Raw genomic sequence first — 20,876 nt, forward strand, 5'->3', positions numbered from 1 at the left:
CTGAAGGGTAAATGGCTCTTTACTCAAGGACTTCAAATAATCTGTTAAAATGGACTCTGAAAAATGAGGTTGTCACGTTGGAAATGATTTTGCTTGAGGCTACACAGGCAGAGTGATTAAAGGCGGCATAATTTTAAAGTAAAATAATCACGATCACAAAACAATTAGGCGTTTTAAAGATTATCCTCTCTGTGTATCCCGGGGCTGCAAATTCATGCTAATCCCATAACAACTATGGCCGGGACGATACCAGTATAGCAATATGTTTTTCTGTACACAAAAATGAAAATACTAAGCAGACCAGACTCTTTTGTCCTTGAATTTTTTTTTTTGCTGTATGTAAAATATTATGTGCTATAGCTTGAAAGTAAATACATGTGACTAAATGACAACATCATGTTTGTTTTCAACATCAGGGCTGTTTTCCTAAAGAAGTTAAATCCCATTTGTGTTTTGTTTCCTTGCCACGATACTAATGAGTATCGCGATACTGGTATCGTCCCGGCCCCAATAACAACTAAAATAAAATGGCTTTTATAACACATCCCAATTAAAATGTTCTTCCACTGTTATAATGGTCTGATTAGGGTTATAGAATATGTATAACAGACCATTTCAATAATCCTTAAGAGTCTATTGATGCACCCGTGCGTCAATATAAGTAACAAAATACAAAAATCGGTCACTTTAAGGTAGATATGTTTTGTTTTTACATGGGCTGCGTCTCAATCCGCATCTGCCTATATCGGTCTTCCGCATCTGCGGTAGAAGGTGGCCGAGCTATCGCGTTTTGTCAGACCATGAGGCATCCCGAAAATCGGTCTTCTCATGGAAGCGGTTTTGTTCTACGAAGGTTTGGTTCTATCATGAGACTTGTCTGAAGGTAACCCATACAAATGAATGGAGGTAGTTTTGTGCCAACAAAAATAAGGGTTTAAATATGTGTCCAAAACTAAAATATTTCCTGAGCTTTCTTATCTCCTAGATATAGGACAGACACTTGAACCTTATTCCGTATGATTTTTTATTTACTGTATTTTTTTGCCATTTATGAATGTGTTATACAGTGCATTTATGGTAGTTAAGGCCAAATTCAATATATTATCAAATAATTGAGTTATTTTTGGTGCCTAAAGGGTTCCTAAAATTCTAAATCAAATAGCTAAATGATCCATGGTATGACCATCTTAAAATGATTCCATATTTAAGCTTAGTAGATCACTCCCACACACCCTTTTTTTAAGTGAACGTCGATAAGGGCTAAAAAGAACAATTTGCTTTGCATGAAAAAGAGGCTTGACAAAGTAAATGTCATCATTTATGCCTTACGCATCGCTCACTACCGACCAAGTTAGTCTCAAAGGTTATTCATTTTATTTCACACTGCAAGTGGTGTCACTGTCTATTGGCCCCTTCAGAAGACAGTGTGTGTTGTGTTGAAAAGATCACCTCGCTCGGCACATTACACACAGAGCCGGGGCCGGCAGATTTATTTCCTCTCGTCGCTCACCCCACTGAGAGGCCTGTAGTCAGACATCCCTTTTGTTTAAGCAGGGGAGAGTCTCCCAGCCTTATCATCCTGTAATAAAACATCTCTGGAGATGGCCTGCAAGTTGCATCATGAGGTGATCGTGGAAGGTTGAAAGTAATGGTTGATGTGTCGTTGGCTACTGTCTAATCACTTTCTAGTACTCTGCTTTATAACAGTCCTAAGCATCCATGATATGACATTGTCTTTCATCAGCACTGTTACTAAATATTTGTTCGAAATTGCATTTGTTCCAAGCGGTTTGGAGCCTGTTTTCGGTGTTTTTTCAGCATGTGAACACAAGGGCAGTAAGATGTCATTCCCAGCTCCAGTTGACTATCATTATTGTGACAGCTCTCTCACCTTGTCATTGTCACTCATCAAACAAGTTAAAAACATTTTTTAATATGTTTTATTTAACCAGGTAGGCTAGTTGAGAACAAGTTCTCATTTACAACTGCGACCTGGCCAACATAAAGCAAAGCAGTGTGACACAGACAACAACACAGAGTTACACATTGAATAAACAATAAACAAGCCAATAACACAATAAACAAGTCAATGACACAGTAGAAAAAAAGTCTATATACAGTGTGTGCAAAAGGCATGAGGAGGTAGGCAATAAATAGGCCATAGTAGCGAAGAATTACAATTTAGCAGATTAACACTAGAGTGATAAATGAGCAGATGATGATGTGCAAGTAGAGATACTGGTGTGCAAAAGAGCAGAAAAGTAAATAAAAACAGTATGGGGATGAGATGGGTAGATTGGGTGGGCTATTTACAGATGGACTATGTACAGCTGCAGCGATCAGTTAGCTGCTCAGATAGCTGATGTTTAAAGTTGGTGAGGGAAATATAAGTCTCCAGCTTCAGCTGCAATTCGTTCCAGTCACTGGCAGCAGAGAACTGGAAGGAAAGACGGCCAAATGAGGTGTTGGCTTTGGGGATGATCAGTGAGATATACCTGCTGGAACGTGTGCTACGGGTGGGTGTTGTTATCGTGACCAGTGAACCGAGATAAGGCGGAGCTTTACCTAGCATAGACTTATAGATGACCTGGAGCCAGTGGGTCTGGCGACGAATATGTAGCGAGGGCCAGCCGACTAGAGCATACAGGTCGCAGTGGTGGGTGGTATAAGGTGATTTGGTAACAAAACGGATGGCACTGTGATAGACTGCATCCGGTTTGCTGAGTAGAGTATTGGAAGCTATTTTGTAGATGACATCACCGAAGTCGAGGATCGGTAGGATAGTCAGTTTTACTAGGGTAAGTTTGGCGGCGTGAGTGAAGGAGGCTTTGTTGGGAAATAGAAAGCCGATTCTAGATTTGATTTTGGATTGGAGATCTTTAATATGAGTCTGGAAGGAAAGTTTACAGTCTAGCCAGGCACCTAGGTATTTATAGTTGTCCACATATTCTAGGTCAGAACCGTCCAAGGTGGTGTGTCACTTTTTGATGATGTCAGGCAGACAGGCCCAATAGGAAGTGTCCGCAATCAGCAGGATTTATAACATGATATTGTGTGTTGTTGACTGGTTGCTTGTTGCTATACTTGTTGTCGACATGCATTCTCTGAGCCATGAGGCAAATAACCAATAATACCCACACTGATCTCCATCCCCCTTTAAACGATGGGATCATCTCCACTACTGTGACTGAGTGACTGCTGCTTATTAGTGTTGCGTTGTGGCCCTCTGGGGTTCTGTGGGAGTGACAAACTCAGAGCCATTTTTCACAGGCTTTACCAGGGGACTTAACGTCTACTAGGCCACAGCGGGGAAGTTATCAATATTCATGAGGGGGAGGGGATGTGCGCCACAGTCGCCTCTGTGAAATATACTTGATCATTGTCATTTGCGGCTGACCGTTCAAAAATTTCAGCGCATATATCCAAGATTCGGATGAGAGACTCTGGAACAGAACATTTACTTGAAAACTAATTTGTGTAGATCGTTGATGGTTTATGACATTTGTTCTCATGCATTCCAAGTTGTACAATCACAGAGATAATGAACCTAATAAATCTTCTATTGTCTAAATAATATATCAACCTGTCCATGACCTTCTGATAATGGTTGTTTCCCAGTGGCGCAAAATACTGTATGTTTACAGATTAGGGTTTAATAACGGGAACCAAGTTATCAGGATTTCCCGTCCAAACCCACTCCCATTTTCCGGGATAAATAACTGCGAGAAACTGGTAAATTATAATGAATGAACAGCATGACGTGAAATGGAACTGTTAAATTATACAGAGTGGCTATGGATACAGAGTTTCTGTATCCCAATTTGCTCAGGCTAAAAATACAGATATTTCTGCCCATGTGCAAGATTTTTTTTGTTTTTCATAGCCACTCCGCTTCCTACGTAGTTGCTGTGCTGGGTGCTCCGCTGCCGCTCCACCTCCTTGATCGCCTTTGTCTGGTCACTGGTGTAGCCTACACACTTCACGTTGTACACAACTGTTTGAACTATTGCCTTCCATGCCTCAGTAAGCAAAAGCCCGATTTCATGTTATTCTTTCAGGAGTAGAGTAGGCTACATGCAGCTATTTACGTGTTTTACACAAAATACATTATTGACATGTTTTGTAAAAACTTTGTCAGTATTGCAAACATAAGCGCGACACCAACAGGCAGGCTAGCCAGTTGTTATCTGCTGAGTTGCATGCAGCTAGTTAGTCTCGCCACGATATCAGCATAAACAAACTCGCCCACTGTCAGACTATTTTCACCGGTCCGGATACATGCTCGTCTGCCCAGAGGTGGAACGCAGCAAGACAACGACACGCAGTCTAGTTAGCAATTTCATGTTATTTTTTTCATCATCGTTGTGAATATTGGCTAAGCTGCAGTGTTTCCTCTGCAAAAATGTGAAGTGGGGGGGAAATGTTGCGAGGGGATGTCCATATTATCAGGTATGCTATTAGCAAAAAGCATTATCACCATTATCACACTAAGTCACTCCCCAAACATTATTTTTAGGTAGGGTGTTGTTTTACCCCAAGTTACCCTACAATTGACCCGAGTTACATTTAGCGTTCATGTGCTGAACTTTTTAACGCATATTTAGAATAAAAGTAGGAAATAAATAAATAAATAAAAGTAGGAATGGAAAGCTGGGATCCCCCTCTTTATAACAAATGCCATTAAAGCTGCTGTTTTCCCAGCTATTGCAAGATTTGTTGTGCATTGACAAAATGCATGTTTCCCCATAATTTGAATGTGCCTCGAGAATAATATTTATCTTGCATAGAACACACAGCAACAAGCCGACTAGGTAAATAGAAACCATTCTACTATGGGGTTGTCTGATTTTTTTTTTATTCATTACTTTTTTTGTTTGCAGAGGACTGTTCTATCATCTTCAAAGTGCACCTTTTTTCATGTTCCATATGTTTTTGCCGTGGGCTCAGCGCCACAGCTTAATGACTGCAGTGGAAACAATGCTAGGCTCACCAGGAGGCAGACAGGAACTACAATATGGCAGCAGTTAAAGATTAGCCATCACACACAACGTTGATTGTTTTTTCCCAAAGTGTAGGGACTGCTTCCTGCTTGTGCAACTGCAATATCCGTTCCGACAGACAGAGAAGTTTATAGCCTTTATCATATATGTTTTCGAATGTTTGTTCAAATTGCTGCAGGGTTTATTTCAACTGTTCAGAAATATGAGGTAGAGATGGGCTACATCATCATGGCTAAGAAGAGGGTGAGTAAAGAGCAAAACATGAAGGGAGGGGTAGTGTGAGCAGCTGCGTTAGAAAAACGAATGTTTGTGTAAAATAACACATGCGCAAAACATGATCAGGCTCCTTAGCTTTGAGGAAGAGGGTTTGCTGGAGCGGGGCATGGGCGAAAACTCAGTATCCGTAGCCACGGCCTAAAAGCAAATTTATGCTTGATCCGAAAATGTGGTCGGAGACGCCATATGGATGGTGTGACGCAATTGCGGAGCCTCCGGAGGCATGCCAGAGGCCATTGAGCTCCGTATAGCTCTGCATTGACATGGTTGGTTGGCGGGAGGTCCTGTAATAACACAAATTCACTTCCTTGACAACTTCCTTAACAACAACTCTGCGCAGCTCCGCGAAGCGCAAGAAGTATGAATGCCCTGACTTCTGCATAGGACTTATCACCCTAAATTTTTTTTATTTATTTATTTATTTAACCTTTATTTAACCAGGTAGGCAAATTGAGAACACGTTCTCATTTACAATTGCGACCTGGCCAAGATAAAGCAAAGCAGTTCGACACATACAACAACACATAGTTACACATGGAGTAAAACAAACATATAGTCAATAATACAGTGAAAAAAAATAATATAAGTCTATATACAATGTGAGCAAGTGAGGTGAGATAAGGGAGGTGAAGGCAAACAAATATATGTATAAATAAATAAAAATATAAAAGGCCATGGAGGCGAAGTGAGTACAACACAGCAAGTAAAATAAAAACTAAAAAAACAATGGAATGGTTGGTTTGCAGTGGAAGAAAGTGCAAAGTAGAGACAGAAATAATGGGGTGCAAAGGAGCAAAATAAATTAATAAATAAATACAGTAGGTAAAGAGGTAGTTGTTTGGGCTAAATTGTAGATGGGTTATGTACAGGTGCAGTAATCTATGAGCTGCTCTGAGGCTGGTGCTTAAAGCTAGTGAGGGAATGGGTGTTTCCAGTTTCAGAGATTTTGTAGTTCGTTCCAGTCATTGGCAGCAGAGAACTGGAAGGAGAGGCGTCCAAAGGAAGAATTGTTTGGGGGTGACTAGAGAGATATACCTGCTGGAGCGCGTGCTACAGGTAGGTGCTGCTATGGTGACCAGCGAGCTGAGATAAGGGGGACTTTACCTAGCAGGGTCTTGTAGATGACCTGAACCAGTGGGTTTGGCGACGATGTATGAAGCGAGGGCCAGCCAACGAGAGTGTACAGGTCGCAGTGGTGGGTAGTATATGGGGCTTTGTGACAAAACGGATGGCACTGTGATAGACTGCATCCAATTTATTGAGTAGGGTTTTGGAGGCTATTTTGTAAATGACATCACGAAGTCGAGGATTGGTAGGATGGTCAGTTTTACAAGGGTATGTTTGGCAGCATGAGTAAAGGATGCTTTGTTGCGGAATAGGAAGCCAATTCTAGATTTGACTTTGGATTGGAGATGTTTGATGTGAGTCTGGAAGGAGAGTTTACAGTCTAACCAGACACCTAGGTATTTGTAGGTGTCCACATATTCTAAGTCAGAGCCGTCCAAAGTAGTGATGTTGGACAGGCGGACAGGAGCAGGCAGCGATCGGTTGAAGAGCATGCATTTGGTTTTACTTGTATTTAAGAGCAGTTGGAGGCCACGGAAGGAGAGTTGTATGGCATTGAAGCTCGCCTGGAGGGTTGTTAACACAGTGTCAAAAGAAGGGCCAGAAGTATACAGAATAGTGTCGTCTGCGTAGAGGTGGATCAGAGAATCACCAGCAGCAAGAGCGACATCATTGATGTAAACAGAGAAGAGAGTCGGTCCAAGAATTGAACCTGTGGCACCCCCATAGAGACTGCCAGAGGCCCGGACAAACAGACCCTCCGATTTGACACACTGAACTCGATCAGAGAAGTAGTTGGTGAACCAGGCGAGGCAATCATTAGAGAAACCAAGGCTGTCGAGTCTGCCAATGAGGTGTGGTGATTGACAGAGTCAAAGGCCTTGGCCAGGTCAATGAATACGGCTGCACAGTATTGTTTCCTATCGATGGCGGTTACGATATCGTTTATGACCTTGAGCGTGGCTGAGGTGCACCCATGACCAGCTCTGAAACCAGATTGCATTGCGGAGAAGGTGTGGTGGGATTCGAAATGGTCGTAATCTGTTTGTTGACTTGGCTTTCGAAGACCTTAGAAAGGCAGGTAGGATAGATATAGGTCTGTAGCAGTTAGGTCAAGGTGTCCCCCCCTTTGAAGAGGGGATAACCGCAGCTGCTTTCCAATCTTTGGGGATCTCAGACGACACGAAAGAGAGGTTGAAGAGGCTAGTAATAGGGGTGGCAACAATTTCAGCAGATAGTTTTAGAAGAAAGGTCCAGATTATCTAGCCCGGCTATTTGTAAGGGTCCAGATTTTGCAGCTCATTTAGAACATCAGCTGACTGTATTTGGGGAAAGAGAAATGGGGAAGGCTTGGGCGAGTAGCAGAGGGGAGGGCAGTGCTGTTGTCCGGGTAGGGGTAGCCAGGTGAAAGCATGGCCAGCCGTAGAAAAAATGCTTATTGAAATTCTCAATTATAGTGGATTTGGTCGGTGGTGACAGTGTTTCCTATCTTCAGAGCGGTTGGAAGCTGGAGGAGGTGTTCTTATTCTCCATGGACTTTACAGTGTCCCAGAACTTTTTGAATTTGTGTTGCAGGAAGCAAATTTCTGCTTGAAATAGCTAGCCTTGGCTGTTCTAACTGCCTGTGTATATTGGTTTCTGGCTTCCCTGAAAAGTTGCATATCACGGGGCTGTTCGATGCTAATGCCAGAACGCCATAGGATGTTTTTCTGTTGGTTAAGGGCAGTCAGGTCAGGAGAGAACCAAGGGCTATATCTGTTCCTGGTTCTAAATTTCTTGAATGGGGCATGCTTATTCAAGATGGTGAGGAAGGCATTTTAAAAAAATGACCAGGCATCCTCTACTGACGGGATGAGATCAATATCCTTCCAGGATACCCCGGCCAGGTCGATTAGAAAGGCCTGCTCGCTGAAGTGTTTCAGGGAGCGTTTGACAGTGATGAGTGGAGGTCGTTTGACCGCTGACCCATTACGGATGCAGGCAATGAGGCAGTGATCGCTGAGATCTTGGTTGAAAACAGCAGAGGTGTATTGGAGGGCAAGTTTGTTAGGATGATATCTATGAGGGTACCCGTGTTTACGGAATTGGGGTGGTACCTGGTAGGTTCATTGATAATTTGTGTGAGATTGAGGCATCAAGCTTAGATTGTAGGGTGGCTGGGGTGTTGAGCATGTTCAAATTTAGGTCGCCTAGCAGCACGAGCTCTGAAGATAGATGGGGGCAATCAGTTCACATATAGTGTCCAGAGCACAGCTGGGGGCAGAGGGTGGTCTATAGCAGGCGGCAACGGTGAGAGACTTGTTTTTAGAGAGGTGGATTTTTAAAAGTAGAAGTTCAAATTGTTTGGAACAGACCTGGATAGTATAACAGAACTCTGCAGGCAGTCTTTGCCAGTAATTGCAACACCGCCCCTTTGGCCGTTCTATCTTGTCTGAAAATCTTGTAATTGGGGATGAAAATGTCGAATTTTTGGTGGTCTTTCTAAGCCAGGATTCAGACACGGCTAAAACATCCGGGTTGGCAGAGTGTGCTAAAGCAGTGAACAAAACAAACTTAGGGAGGAGGCTTCTAATGTTAACATGCATGAAGCCAAGGCTATTACGGTTACAGAAGTCATCAAAAGAGAGCGCCTGGGGAATAGGAGTGGAGCCAGGTACTGCAGGCCTGGATTCACCTCTACATCACCAGAGGAACAGAGGAGGAGTAGGATAAGGGTACGGCTAAAAGCTATGAGAATTGGTCGCCTAGAGCTACTAGAGCAGAGAGTAAGGAGGTTTCTGGGGGCGATAAAATAGTTTAAAGGAATAATGTACAGACAAAGGTATGGTAGGATGTGAATACAGTGGAGGTAAACCTAGGTTATGTGAGTGATGATGAGAGAGATATTGTCTCTAGAAACATCATTGAAACCAGGTGATGTCATCGCATATGTGGGTGGTGGAACTGAGAGGTTGGATATGGTATAGAGAGCAGGGCTAGAATCTCTACAGTGAAATAAGCCAATAAACACTAACCAGAACAGCAATGGACAAGGCATATTTACATTAAGGAGAGGCATGCTAATCGAGTGATCAATAAGGGTCCAGTGAGTAGAGGTTGGTTGGGGTCGTGGCGATCCAGACAGCTGGCCGGGTATATGGCTATCGGGAGCAGCATAGGATGGAGGTCTGTTTGTAGATACCTCGTGCGTTTCCGTCGGTAGGTTAGTGGGGTTCCGTGTAGTGGGGTTCCGTGTGGTAGAGGGGATCAATCCAAATTGGCAAAATAGATATAGTGACCCAAGGAAAAAATAAAATAAATAAATAATAATAATAATAATAGTTGTCCAATATACTTGTTCAAATAGCAGCCGATAAGACAGCTAACGATTAGCGGGCCTCAGATGAGCGTTCAGGTAACGTCGGGACGGAGGTGCCAGTTGGATAAATCCCTCGGGCAGATAACGTCGGCAGTCAGTCGCGGCAGTCAGTCGTGAAAGGCCCGGTGGGGTTCCGTATCTGCAGCAGCAACAAAAGAAACGGGTCCGGATGGTGATGGAACTCCTCAGCTGGCTAGCTCCAGAATGATTTGAGTTTGCTCCGGGGTCGACGTAAGCCAATAGTCACACGGTTTGCAGCTAGCTAGCTGCGAAATCAAGGTGCAAGTGTCCAGAGCCTGCGGCTGGAATCCGGGGAAACTGAGAGAAAYAYAGTCCCGGAATGCTCCGGTCCGAGTCGCGTTGCACAAAAGTGCCGGTAGATTATCGAGCTAAAGGAATAGCTGATGACCACTAAACGTGGGCAGCTGAAACACCAACGCTAGCCAGCAAACCGGCTAATTTCGGGGCAGCTACAGATTAGCTTCTGGCTAGCTATCGGAGTAGCTTCTGGTTAGCTTTCAGGCTAGCTTCTGAATTAGCCCCTGGCTAGCTTCCACGATGGATTTTCAGATTGAGGTAAATAATACTTTTTGTAATTGGTGAAGCGGGTTGCAGGAAAGCTTTTGCAGGAAAGCTTTTGTAGTTGAGTTCTTGGATAATAAAATAGATAAAAGATATGCGAAGAAAGGTGTAAATATATATATATACAGGACACGAACAATACGGAACAGAAAAAGACGTCTGAACTGCTAAGCCACCTTGGACGTTTTTGCTGCACGGCCAATGCAGACATCATATGCAGCTCCTTTAAATGATATGCAATGTCTAAATCTGTATTCTCTACAGATTTCTCTGTTCTGCTATCTGCATGATCAATCGTCAATGCTCAGGGTAGGGGCAGACCATGCGTCTCATACAGAGTGCAGTTCTTTGGCACTTGAAACTTTTTTTTTTTGCTGCAGCATAGCCTGTTCTACAGTGAATATTAGAACTAATATCTGATTGTCTAATTTACACATCTCCATCTGGCTTTTGGGGGTCACCTTCTTTTTTTTATTGTAAAGATAAACAGCCTATCGTTGCTTTAAATCAGTGTGCATGTGAGCAGTATCTCTCTCTACCAATTCCATTCAAATTGCATCCAACATAAATAATCCTGTTCTAGATTGATATCTACAGTGAGCTCCAAAAGTATTGGGACAATAGCTGGGTTTTCATGCAAATATTAAAAAGAAAATCATAAAAGCAATATGTTCATTTTCCCACCAGAGATTAGTTTCCATCAAATTGACTTGTTGCAGATAAAAGGCTGTGCATAATGACGTAGTGCACATAAAAAAAATAACATTTTACAGTGAAATTCCCATGTACCAAAAAATAATGATAATTGCATTTAACTTTGATGGTTTTCTCTAGAGGTGCGCTCTAGCCAACATCGCTATCTGTGTGCTATTGACTAAATCGTTTTTCCCTCATCAATTTACACACAATATCCTATAATGACAAAGCAAACGTTTTTTTTGTTTTGCAAATGTATGTGTGTATAATATAAATAATCGCTGCCAAAGGTGCTTCAACAACGTACTGAGTAAATGTGCAGGTTTTCATCAAGGATCGCTCTGTACTTAGCTCCGTTCATCTTTCCCTCGCTTGACTAGTCTCCCAGTCCCTGCCGCTGAAAAACATCCCCACGGCATGATGCTGCTGCCACCAGCAAGCTTCACTGTAGGGATGGTGCCAGGTTTCCTCCAGACGTGACGCTTGGCATTCAGGCCAAGAGTTCAATCTTGGTTTCTTCAAACCAGAGAATCTTGTTTCTCATGGTCTGAGAGGGTATTTTAGGTGCCTTTTGGCAAACTCCAAATCGGGCTGTTATCTGCCTTTTACTGAGGAGTGGCATCCGTCTGGCCACTCTACCATATGGGCTTGATTGGTGGAGTGCTGCAGAGATGGTTGTCCTTCTGGAAGGTTCTATCTCCACAGAGGAACTCTGGAGCTCTGTCAAAGTGACAATTGTTGCTGAGAATTGATTTACATAAACAAACACATGGTTATATTAACAGTATTGCACTTTTCATGTAGCTACTTTTGGCCAGCTAATAGCCTAACCACTCATCAAGCAACATTATGGACTAAACGTTAAAATCCTTTTGCGGCAGGATTATTTTGCTGTGACAATATAGGTCAAGCTGAGATCCTACACCTGTACATGATTTCAAATGTTTCACCTCATCTGCTATTGACAATAGTGTAGCATCTGTTGAACTAGGCATGTTCTAATGAAGTGGGGTCGTTTTGTTTTGTGACTGAAGGTAACATGCTCTGTTCCAGACCTCAGACATCATCTCACGTTAATGTATCCTTATTGCACTCCACCAAGGCACTTGTTTGAAAGCTAACACAGCCTGTTTTGATTCATGCGTATCATTTGGATTCTCAATGTCCTCATTTGTGCAGCACTTCCCACAAACATTTATCCCAAATGTTATTAATGTGTTCTAGGGGAAACCAAGTGTGACACATCACTCTATAGTGAAGTCTAGCCATTACACAATTGGTTCACCGAAGCCATTTAGGACATTGAGACTGACAGGATGGTAATCCACAGTAAGCAAACAGTAAAATCTTGACAAAGGAACAAATAACTCCAAAGTAAACAGTCGCTCTTCGATACCATTACCATTTGGGCAGGGATGCCATCTCAAAGCTTAATGGGTTTCAACGAATTACAAACAATAGACCGTTCAAGAGGAATTAGGCTCCATCTTACCATCTCAGTTATTTCTATTGTACAGACAAAAATGTACAATGTGTTCATCATAATCAACTGAGATTGCTGGTGGTGACAACTTGTAAATTAAGTTCCATTGTTAGATGAGTAATAAGCTGAGAGCGTATATAAATACCTTTTTTTCTGCCGTGTCGGCAGAGAAATGTGGCCTAGGCCTAAAATATTTAATCAGCTGGACAAACTTTTTAATGAGGCAATACAGGATACCGAAAGGGCTGTGACAGGCATGGAATTTTGGATGCCGGTAATTGGGCAGCCAAATGACCGCGGTCTCCGTAATAAAACAAAATAAATGTATATATTTGTTTTGGGAGGGGGCACATTTTCTCCTTTCCTCAGCTCCGAACTGCATGTGCTGCCACGGAAGTAGAATGAATAGAACAGGCGTCCCCATTCAAATCAATGATCGCATGGGTGGACTGGCGGCCATTGCAAGTGTACCCATAGAGTAAAAGCAGGAATCGTACACTTTAGGGATGTTAACTGTTAGCTGCCGGAAAATACATTTGACCCGTCATGCTTATTGGTCTATAGGTGAATTTGCATAATTTTGTGGAATTTAAATTGGCGCGTGTGTATTTTCGTTAGTCGTCATGCAGTTTATCACACGCGCACAGCATACAGAGCCTAGTTTGAACAGCGGAAAAGCCAACCACCTATCAGACAGCGCAAACCAAGTTTTGGCCGGTAGGGATATCCTTGTCTCATCGCGCACCAGCGACTCCTGTGGCGGGCCGGGCGCAGTGCACGCTAACCAAGGTAGCTTGGTTGGGTTGTGTTTCGGAGGACGCGTGGCTTTCGACCTTCGTCTCTCCCGAGCCCGTACGGGAGTTGTAGCAATGAGACAAGATCGTAATTACTAACAATTTGATACCACGAAATTGGGGAGAAAAGGGGGGAATTTTTTTATTTTTTAAAATAAAGTAGCTGTTTTTATTTGTCAATCTCAACTTGTAAAGCGAGCCCTCCCATTCGCTATTCGGATGCATAGGCTATAGCCTGCATACCATTGACTATCAAAGCGTCACCCACTACTTTGGCATGTGAGCTTGAGGTGGTATAATTGTTTGAAACCTGAACGTTTTACTTTACTTCAAATGAGGCATGTCTTACCTTGCTTCAAAGTAGCCATGCGAAAATCAAGCCATAGAAACGTGGGGGCAATTATTTTATAGACTTCCTCATGCCATTAACCAGCATTTATCTCTTGTTCTATTGGTTTTCATATCAACTTTCTATCGTTGTCCAGAAGCCAAAGGCACAATCCTAGTCATTTTAGCAACCCATCATAGTAGTTGCTATTAGATTCCCCCTCTTTCTAAGTTTCTAACTGATATTTTCATCTCTGTCACATATGGAACTGCTCGCATTAAGTGCGCAGTTTAGAACTGTTTCTGCAAATTGCAGTTGGGCAAATGTTTGAAAATTATGTTTTGTTAGCTGCTTCATTACATGAGTTGCATGTTCAATAATAGGCTATATATAGCCTTAGGCTTGCTATTGCTGCATGTTTCCATGCGCTTAATGAAAAATGTCAGGTCCTTGTATGTTTACATAGTATCAGAGAGGAAGAGGCGAAGTGAGAGGTTTTACTCTCGCCAAGATCTGTCCAAAATAAGCCTAATGCGTTGCTACGGGCTTATTTTGGGCCTAAGCTAGTCGCCTGCCTTCCCGCCTTGGGTCGACTACCATTGTTAGGGCGGAAGCATAAGCATCTCGTCATTGTATACAGATCTCTGATAATATTTTCTGTTGGTCACGTCATTTTATTGTTTGTGAAAAAATGTAACCGTTTAATGAGGGTCAGTTAGTCGGCAGCAAAATTGACTGACATTTGAATCCCTAGTACCCATCAATATGTGCTGTGATTTATTGATTTAACTCAACTAAGAGAACCAAAAATACAATCCATTGCATGAGCATCATCAGTTAATCATTTGAATGAACATTCTACATTACTATGGAAATTGCATCACAACAACAGACAGCCATTGCGAGTGTACCCATGAATTTACCAGCCAAATTACCAGCCCATTCTATTCATGTTTAAGCAAAGGGCAACAACGTTTCATCACATCACCTAAATTCACTATAATAGGCAAGGCCTAATATGTAGACTAGCATACAAATGGTGGATTAATGCCCAGTGGTGTAAAGTAATTAAGTAAAAAATACTTTGAAGTACTACTTAAGTATCTGTACTTTAGTTTACTATTTACATTTCTGACAACTTTTACTTTTATTTCAAGAAAATAATGTATTTTTACTCTATGTATTTTCCCAGACACCCAAAAGTACTCGTTACATTTTTGAATGCTTGGCAGGACAGGAAAATTTGTCAAATTCATACACTCAAGAGAACATCCCTAGTCATCACTACTGCCTCTGACCTGACGGACTCACTGCACACACATGCTTTGTTTGTAAATTATGTCTGAGTGTTGTAGTGTGTCGTCGCCCCCCCCCCCCCCCCARKAGGAATAAAAAATTATGAATACTTTTATTTTTGATACTTAAGTATATTTGAAACCAAATACTTTTAGATTTGTACTCTAGTAGTGTTTTACTTGGTGACTTTTACTTGAGTAATTTTCTATTACGGTATCTTTACTTTTACTCAAGTATGACAATTGGGTACTTTTTTTCCACCACTGTTAATGCCCCAGCCTGTGAATTAACTTCTAACTTCTCTGTCTTCACTGTTCAATTTTTACGCAATGCATGCATCTGTGTTGGCATCTCCACTGGCCTCTCTCTTCCATCCTATCTGTATGTCTCTTATAACTCTTGAACCAGTAGCCTAGCCCAATGCATTTTCCAGAAGTAGAAATGTATTTTGGTAACTTATTTTGAGTAATTAAAAAATATACTTCACAAAAATATAAACGCAACATGTAAAATGTTGGTTACATGTTTCATGAGCTGAAATAAAAGATACCAGGAATGTTTCATGCGCACTAAAACATGTTTATCCCAAATTTTGTGCACAAATGTGTTAATATCCCTGTTAGTGAGCATTTCTCCATGCCAAGATAATCCATTGACCTGACAGGTGTGGCATATCAAGAAGTTGATTAAACAAAATTATCATTACACAGGTGCACCTTGTGCTGGAGACAATAAAAGGCCACTCTAAAATGTGCAGTTTTGTCACACAACACAACGCCACAGATGCGTGCAATTGGCATGCTGACTGCAGGAATGTCAACCAGAGCTGTTGCTAGAGAATTTAATGTTAATTTCTCTACCATAAGTTGCCTCAATGTCATTTTTGAGAATTTGGCCGTTTGTCCAACTGCCTCACAACAACCGCAGACCACGTGTAATCACGCTAGCCCAGGACATCCACATTCAGCTTCTTTACCTGCTGGATGGTCTGAGGCGAATCACCTGGACATTGATGAAACTGTGGGGTTGCACAACCAAACAATTTCTGCACTAACTGTCAAACCTCCTCGGGAAGCACATCTGTGTGCTCGTCGTCCTCAACAGGGTCTTGACCTGACTGCAGTTCGGCGTCGTAACCAACTTCAGTGGGCAAATGCTCACCTTCGATGGCCACTGGCATGTTGGAAAAATGTGCTTTTCATGGATGAATCCCGGTTTCAACTGTACCGGTCAGATGGCAGACATCGTATGGGTGAGTGATTTGCTGATGTCAGCATTGTGAACAGAATGCCCCATGGTGGCTGTGGGGTTTATGGTATGGACAGGCATAAGCTACGGACAACGAACACAATTGATTTTATCGATTGCAATTTGACTGCATAGCGATACTGTGATGAGATCCTGATGCCCATTGTCGTGCCATTCATCCGCTGCCGTCACCTCATGTTTGAGCATGATAATGTATGACCCCATGTTGCAAAGATCTGTACACAATTCCTGGAAGCTGAAAATGACCCAGTTCTTCCATGGCCTGCATACTCTCCAGACATGGCACCCATTGAGCATGTTTGGGATGCTCTGGATCAACGTGTATGACAGCGTGTTCCAGTTACTGCCAATATCCAGCAACTTCACACAGCCATTGATGGGGAGTGGGACAACATTCCACAGGCCACAATCAACAGCCTGATCAAGTCTATGCGAAGGAGAAATGGGAAATAATGGTCACACCAGATACTGACTGGTTTCCTGATCCACGCCCCTACCTTTTTTTTTTTTTTTGGGGGTATTTGACCAACAGATGCATATCTGTATTCTCAGTCGTGTGAAATCCATACATTAGGGCCTAATTAATTAATTAATATTTACTGATTTCCTTACTGTAACTCAGTAAAATCTTTGAAATTGTTGCATGTTGCGTTTGTGTTGTTGTTCAGCTTCTCTGATGTGATCACATTGGCTGGTGGTAAAAATGCATTAAATAGGGAATCCTCTGTTCTTCCAACACCCAATATTTATGTTTACAATGAAATGTATTACATCAGAATACCCAATGTTAGAATGTTTCCAATCAAATTTATGAAGTAAATTACAACCGTCTGCTATCAGTTTGCATTTGCATAAATGCTGTGATTGGATGATAGCTGTGAGGGTTAACGAATCCAGATCAAATCATTTGATCTCCTCGAGCTCGTTAATGATAGAATTGCCGAAGGAGTGGAATGTAATAGCTGAATAGAGATGGGAACCAGGCTACATATCGTGCTTCACCAACGAATAACACCGCACCACTGAACTCTGCCAGTAACCTTCTGGTAACGAGTCCATTTCCTCGGCCACAAGGCCAAGCAACTGCCCTGGGCGCTGAAGCTTTGTGGGGGGGTTATGTGTACTGAAAAAACCTCTGGGCGTGGCTGAATGGTGAAGGGTTTGGAGTGAGAGCAGCAGTGCTTTTCTGATGTAGCTACTTCAAGTATGGCCTCCTTTGTTTGTTGTGACATAGTTCAGTACACACAAACTCTGTGGGTTAAGTGTTTAAAAAAAAAAAAAAAAAAATGAATGACTCATCATTTTGAGTCATTCATGTATGCGAAGCCTGTGTATTATGATAATGATATATGCTCTACATTATTTATTGACTCCTGAGACAAACATTTGCAATGCATAAGAAGCTTGCTTCAGGGACCCACCAGCAATGCTGAGAGGAGATAATGTTTACCTACCAAAGTCCCTGTTTTTCAGAAACATCTTCAGAAATTAGAATGGAGGAATGGGAATAGAAAATATTTGATTACCTATTGATGTCATGAAAGTATCTGAAGTACACATTCCCATCAATACCAAATGGAAGGTAGTTTTTAAATTGATTGACCCAGCATGCGAAATGGTCTGTTAGGGGTAAATATTGGTATGTGGTTCACTTGGACTCGAGGAAACTGTGCACATATTCAACCATTTCTGCCATAAATGCTTGTTTCAAGATAAATCACAGGCAAATAATTACAGTAATCATAGTAAGGATGAACAATAAAAAGGCTTGATTTAAAAACAAACCATGTCATTTGTGCAAATAAAGACGAAAGGCCGGGGAGGGACGTGTCACCTCTGCTGCTGAGCTACATGGTAATTGGTTGTCGGGGCTTTGCTTTCACGGTCAGGGGAAATGAAGATTGCTTCATTAAGTTCCCTTTCTGATAACCGCCACAGCCGCCGCGCCAATGGAACAGAAGATCTTAACTGAATGGCTATGCCATTAGTAAAGAAAAGTGCCTAAGGGAAATTAACTGGAATGGTGAATAATTAAGATAATAGCTCTATTTGCACATGGCAGCATTAAAAAGACTGAATCACATTCAATTACGGGTTCCGTTACTCTTTTATATAACACCTTTTGCTGTGGCGGTCAATTTTGAGACCCTTTTTATACAGCAACATACTGAACAGCTTGAGGTGTAAACGGTTTTTGCTCAATTATTTTATGGAATTGTAGTTCTGGAGGATTGGGCCGCTTGCACAAAGCACATGTTCAATTGGTACTGTAAAAGAAGGTACGTTCTCTAATCTCTACATCCATAAGGTTCCCTGGCCTTGTATGTTAACAACTCAACACATGAACACGTACCCAAATGCCTTTTCATTTTTGATTTTAATATGGTTGTTGCTACTTTGCCTTCTGGCAACATATTTGAATTATTATTTTGTACCCATTGACCGTTTGTTTGACCTTGAACTGAACTACAAATGCTGGCATAGTTTCTGTCTCTGTGCTTGGTTCTGTCTGTCTTCTGCAGTTATTAGCTTGTTGTGTCAACAAGCTAATAAGATGAGGAATAAATGACACTCCCATAACCTTTTGTGCTCTCTTGTCTCTGACTGCACAGCGGATGTCAAAGGTGAAATAGAGAGAACATTTTAGACATTCTGCTGAACAGACACACTCCTACACACACTGAGTGCTTGCCAGAAAACACCCCACTAAATTCCATAAATATTGAAAGTGAATGGCACGGGCCCTCCCAGAATGGTCTGAGTTGAGGGATTTTGTCGCGCACACACACGCAATCAAGCAATGTTCCCTGTAACTGATGTACGCAGCGGTAGAACACTCATGGGCTTGTCTCTGTCATCATGAGTAGGATAAATGAGACAGGCTGATCACCTGTCTGCATCAGCTCGTCAACGCAACCTCTTCCCTAATGTCAGGGAGAATTACCAGAGCTGTAGATAGCCCGGGGAGGGAAGGTCACCGATTTGCCAGAGATTACTGTAATCGCCATACCATATGATAAAGGTTATGGCATGTTGGCACAATCTCTAGATTGTCTGGAATCATGTAATATAGACCATGGTGAATGGGGCACAGGGTGCACTAGTCTCTCACAGCCACTGCAAGGAAAGGTTATTCAATATACTGTATATGGAAATTATGTTTGGTCTCCTTTACTTATGGATCACAGTTTGTAACATTGATAGTTTCCAGTAACTACAACTTTGGTGTGTGTGTAACGGTGTATACTTCGAGAAGGCCTGCAGTACACGGCCGCCATAAAAATGACATTTTCTAAGGGTTCCTTTGTGTCAGCCAGCCTAGCATATTTTATATTGTAATGGTGTCATTTGTATTTATTATGGATCCCCATTAGCTGCTGCCTTGGCAGCAGCTACTCTTTCTGGGGTCCAGCAAAATGAAGGCAGTAATGAGACATATTTCAGAATAGATTCTTTGTCCTCTGTGCATGTAAGAGCATACATGAAATGAACATGGTTTATTATGTATGTGGTTTGTCCATGTCGTCGTTCAACATCATGTAGACGATCTTGTCAGTGGTTTGGTGTCTGCGGTCATATGAATAGCCATCTTCCATTAATTGACAGTTTCCATATGTATGCAAGATTTACCAGTGTATTATTCCATTTAGGATATTGCATGATCAGAGGATAAAACATGAGATGCATGTTGTATCATGTTAAAAAGGAATTGACCATGCTGCTGTGGAACTCACTTATCTTGTTCGAATCCAAATAAAAAAACAATGCCAAGCTAAAACATGTCATGCTCATCAGTTAGCTTGGCATTGTTTTTTTATGAGAATCCACAGCGGTTTGAAAGCAGTGTAAATCGGGCCTGAAGGGTTTTATTTGGGGATTCTGTTTGGTTGCATTCTGTTGCGGAGGCAGCACTCCAGCTGTCGGAGCCATTCCCACATGAGTGTAATCGCAGAGGATGGCTAGTGGTAGATTCTCACGGACACCCACACACTAATGTATCCCAGATTCTTGGAAGAAATGACCCAAATACTCAGTGACTCAAAGAAATCTACCGAGGTACAACAGATTTATTATAACTCTCGAGTCACACAGGATATTATTGCAAACTGTAGCGATTTCATGTTTAATGTCCTGTGTATTGAACTTAACTAGATATGTCTGCATTAATGGATAAGAGTTTTCCCATAGAGCGAGGAAAGCTCTATTACTGTTGCGAAATCCCAGTATTCAGCTATATGCCTAGATGTAGTGAAATTACTATCCGGGGTTAGATTATGCCACATGACAAAAACAGATATTTTGGTGCATTGTCTGTCTCCTAGCGACTTGACGTAAGATTTTGCGCAGGCACATTCTTTCCCTATAAATGTTTAAGCATCCTAAATTGCAATCCTTTGACTAGCATTAAAATCATTGTGCATTTTAAAGTTGCTCAGTAATGATCATACCCCTTGCTTGGTGAATAGGATCTGCTATAAAACATCTCTATTCATCCCATGACCAAAGCAGGATGTAAGGATGAGCAGTATCTCCCTTTCCCTCTCAGCCATTCAGGATGCTGATTCAGTCGATGTCCTAAACCTAGACAGCCTCTCTCCGTCTCAGTCCGATGCTGTGGCCTCGACCGTGCTCCCCTGCTCTCCCACTCCACTGGTCTAATGAGAGACTGTCAGTCAGGTCCTGAATGCCCAGCCAGCGCTCAGGCAGCCGTCACAAAGCACCACAACCC

General features: G+C 42.1%; 1 protein-coding gene across 1 annotated transcript in view; it reads left to right on the plus strand.

Moving 5' to 3' along the window:
- ube2e2 (ubiquitin-conjugating enzyme E2E 2) overlaps positions 1-20,876 on the plus strand; it is a 30,464-nt gene that overhangs the window by 5,350 nt on the left and 4,238 nt on the right. The gene's annotated exons all lie outside the window — the stretch shown is intronic.

This window comes from Salvelinus sp. IW2-2015, linkage group LG35 (genome assembly GCF_002910315.2).
Source record: "Salvelinus sp. IW2-2015 linkage group LG35, ASM291031v2, whole genome shotgun sequence".
Taxonomy (NCBI): Eukaryota; Metazoa; Chordata; class Actinopteri; order Salmoniformes; family Salmonidae; genus Salvelinus; species Salvelinus sp. IW2-2015.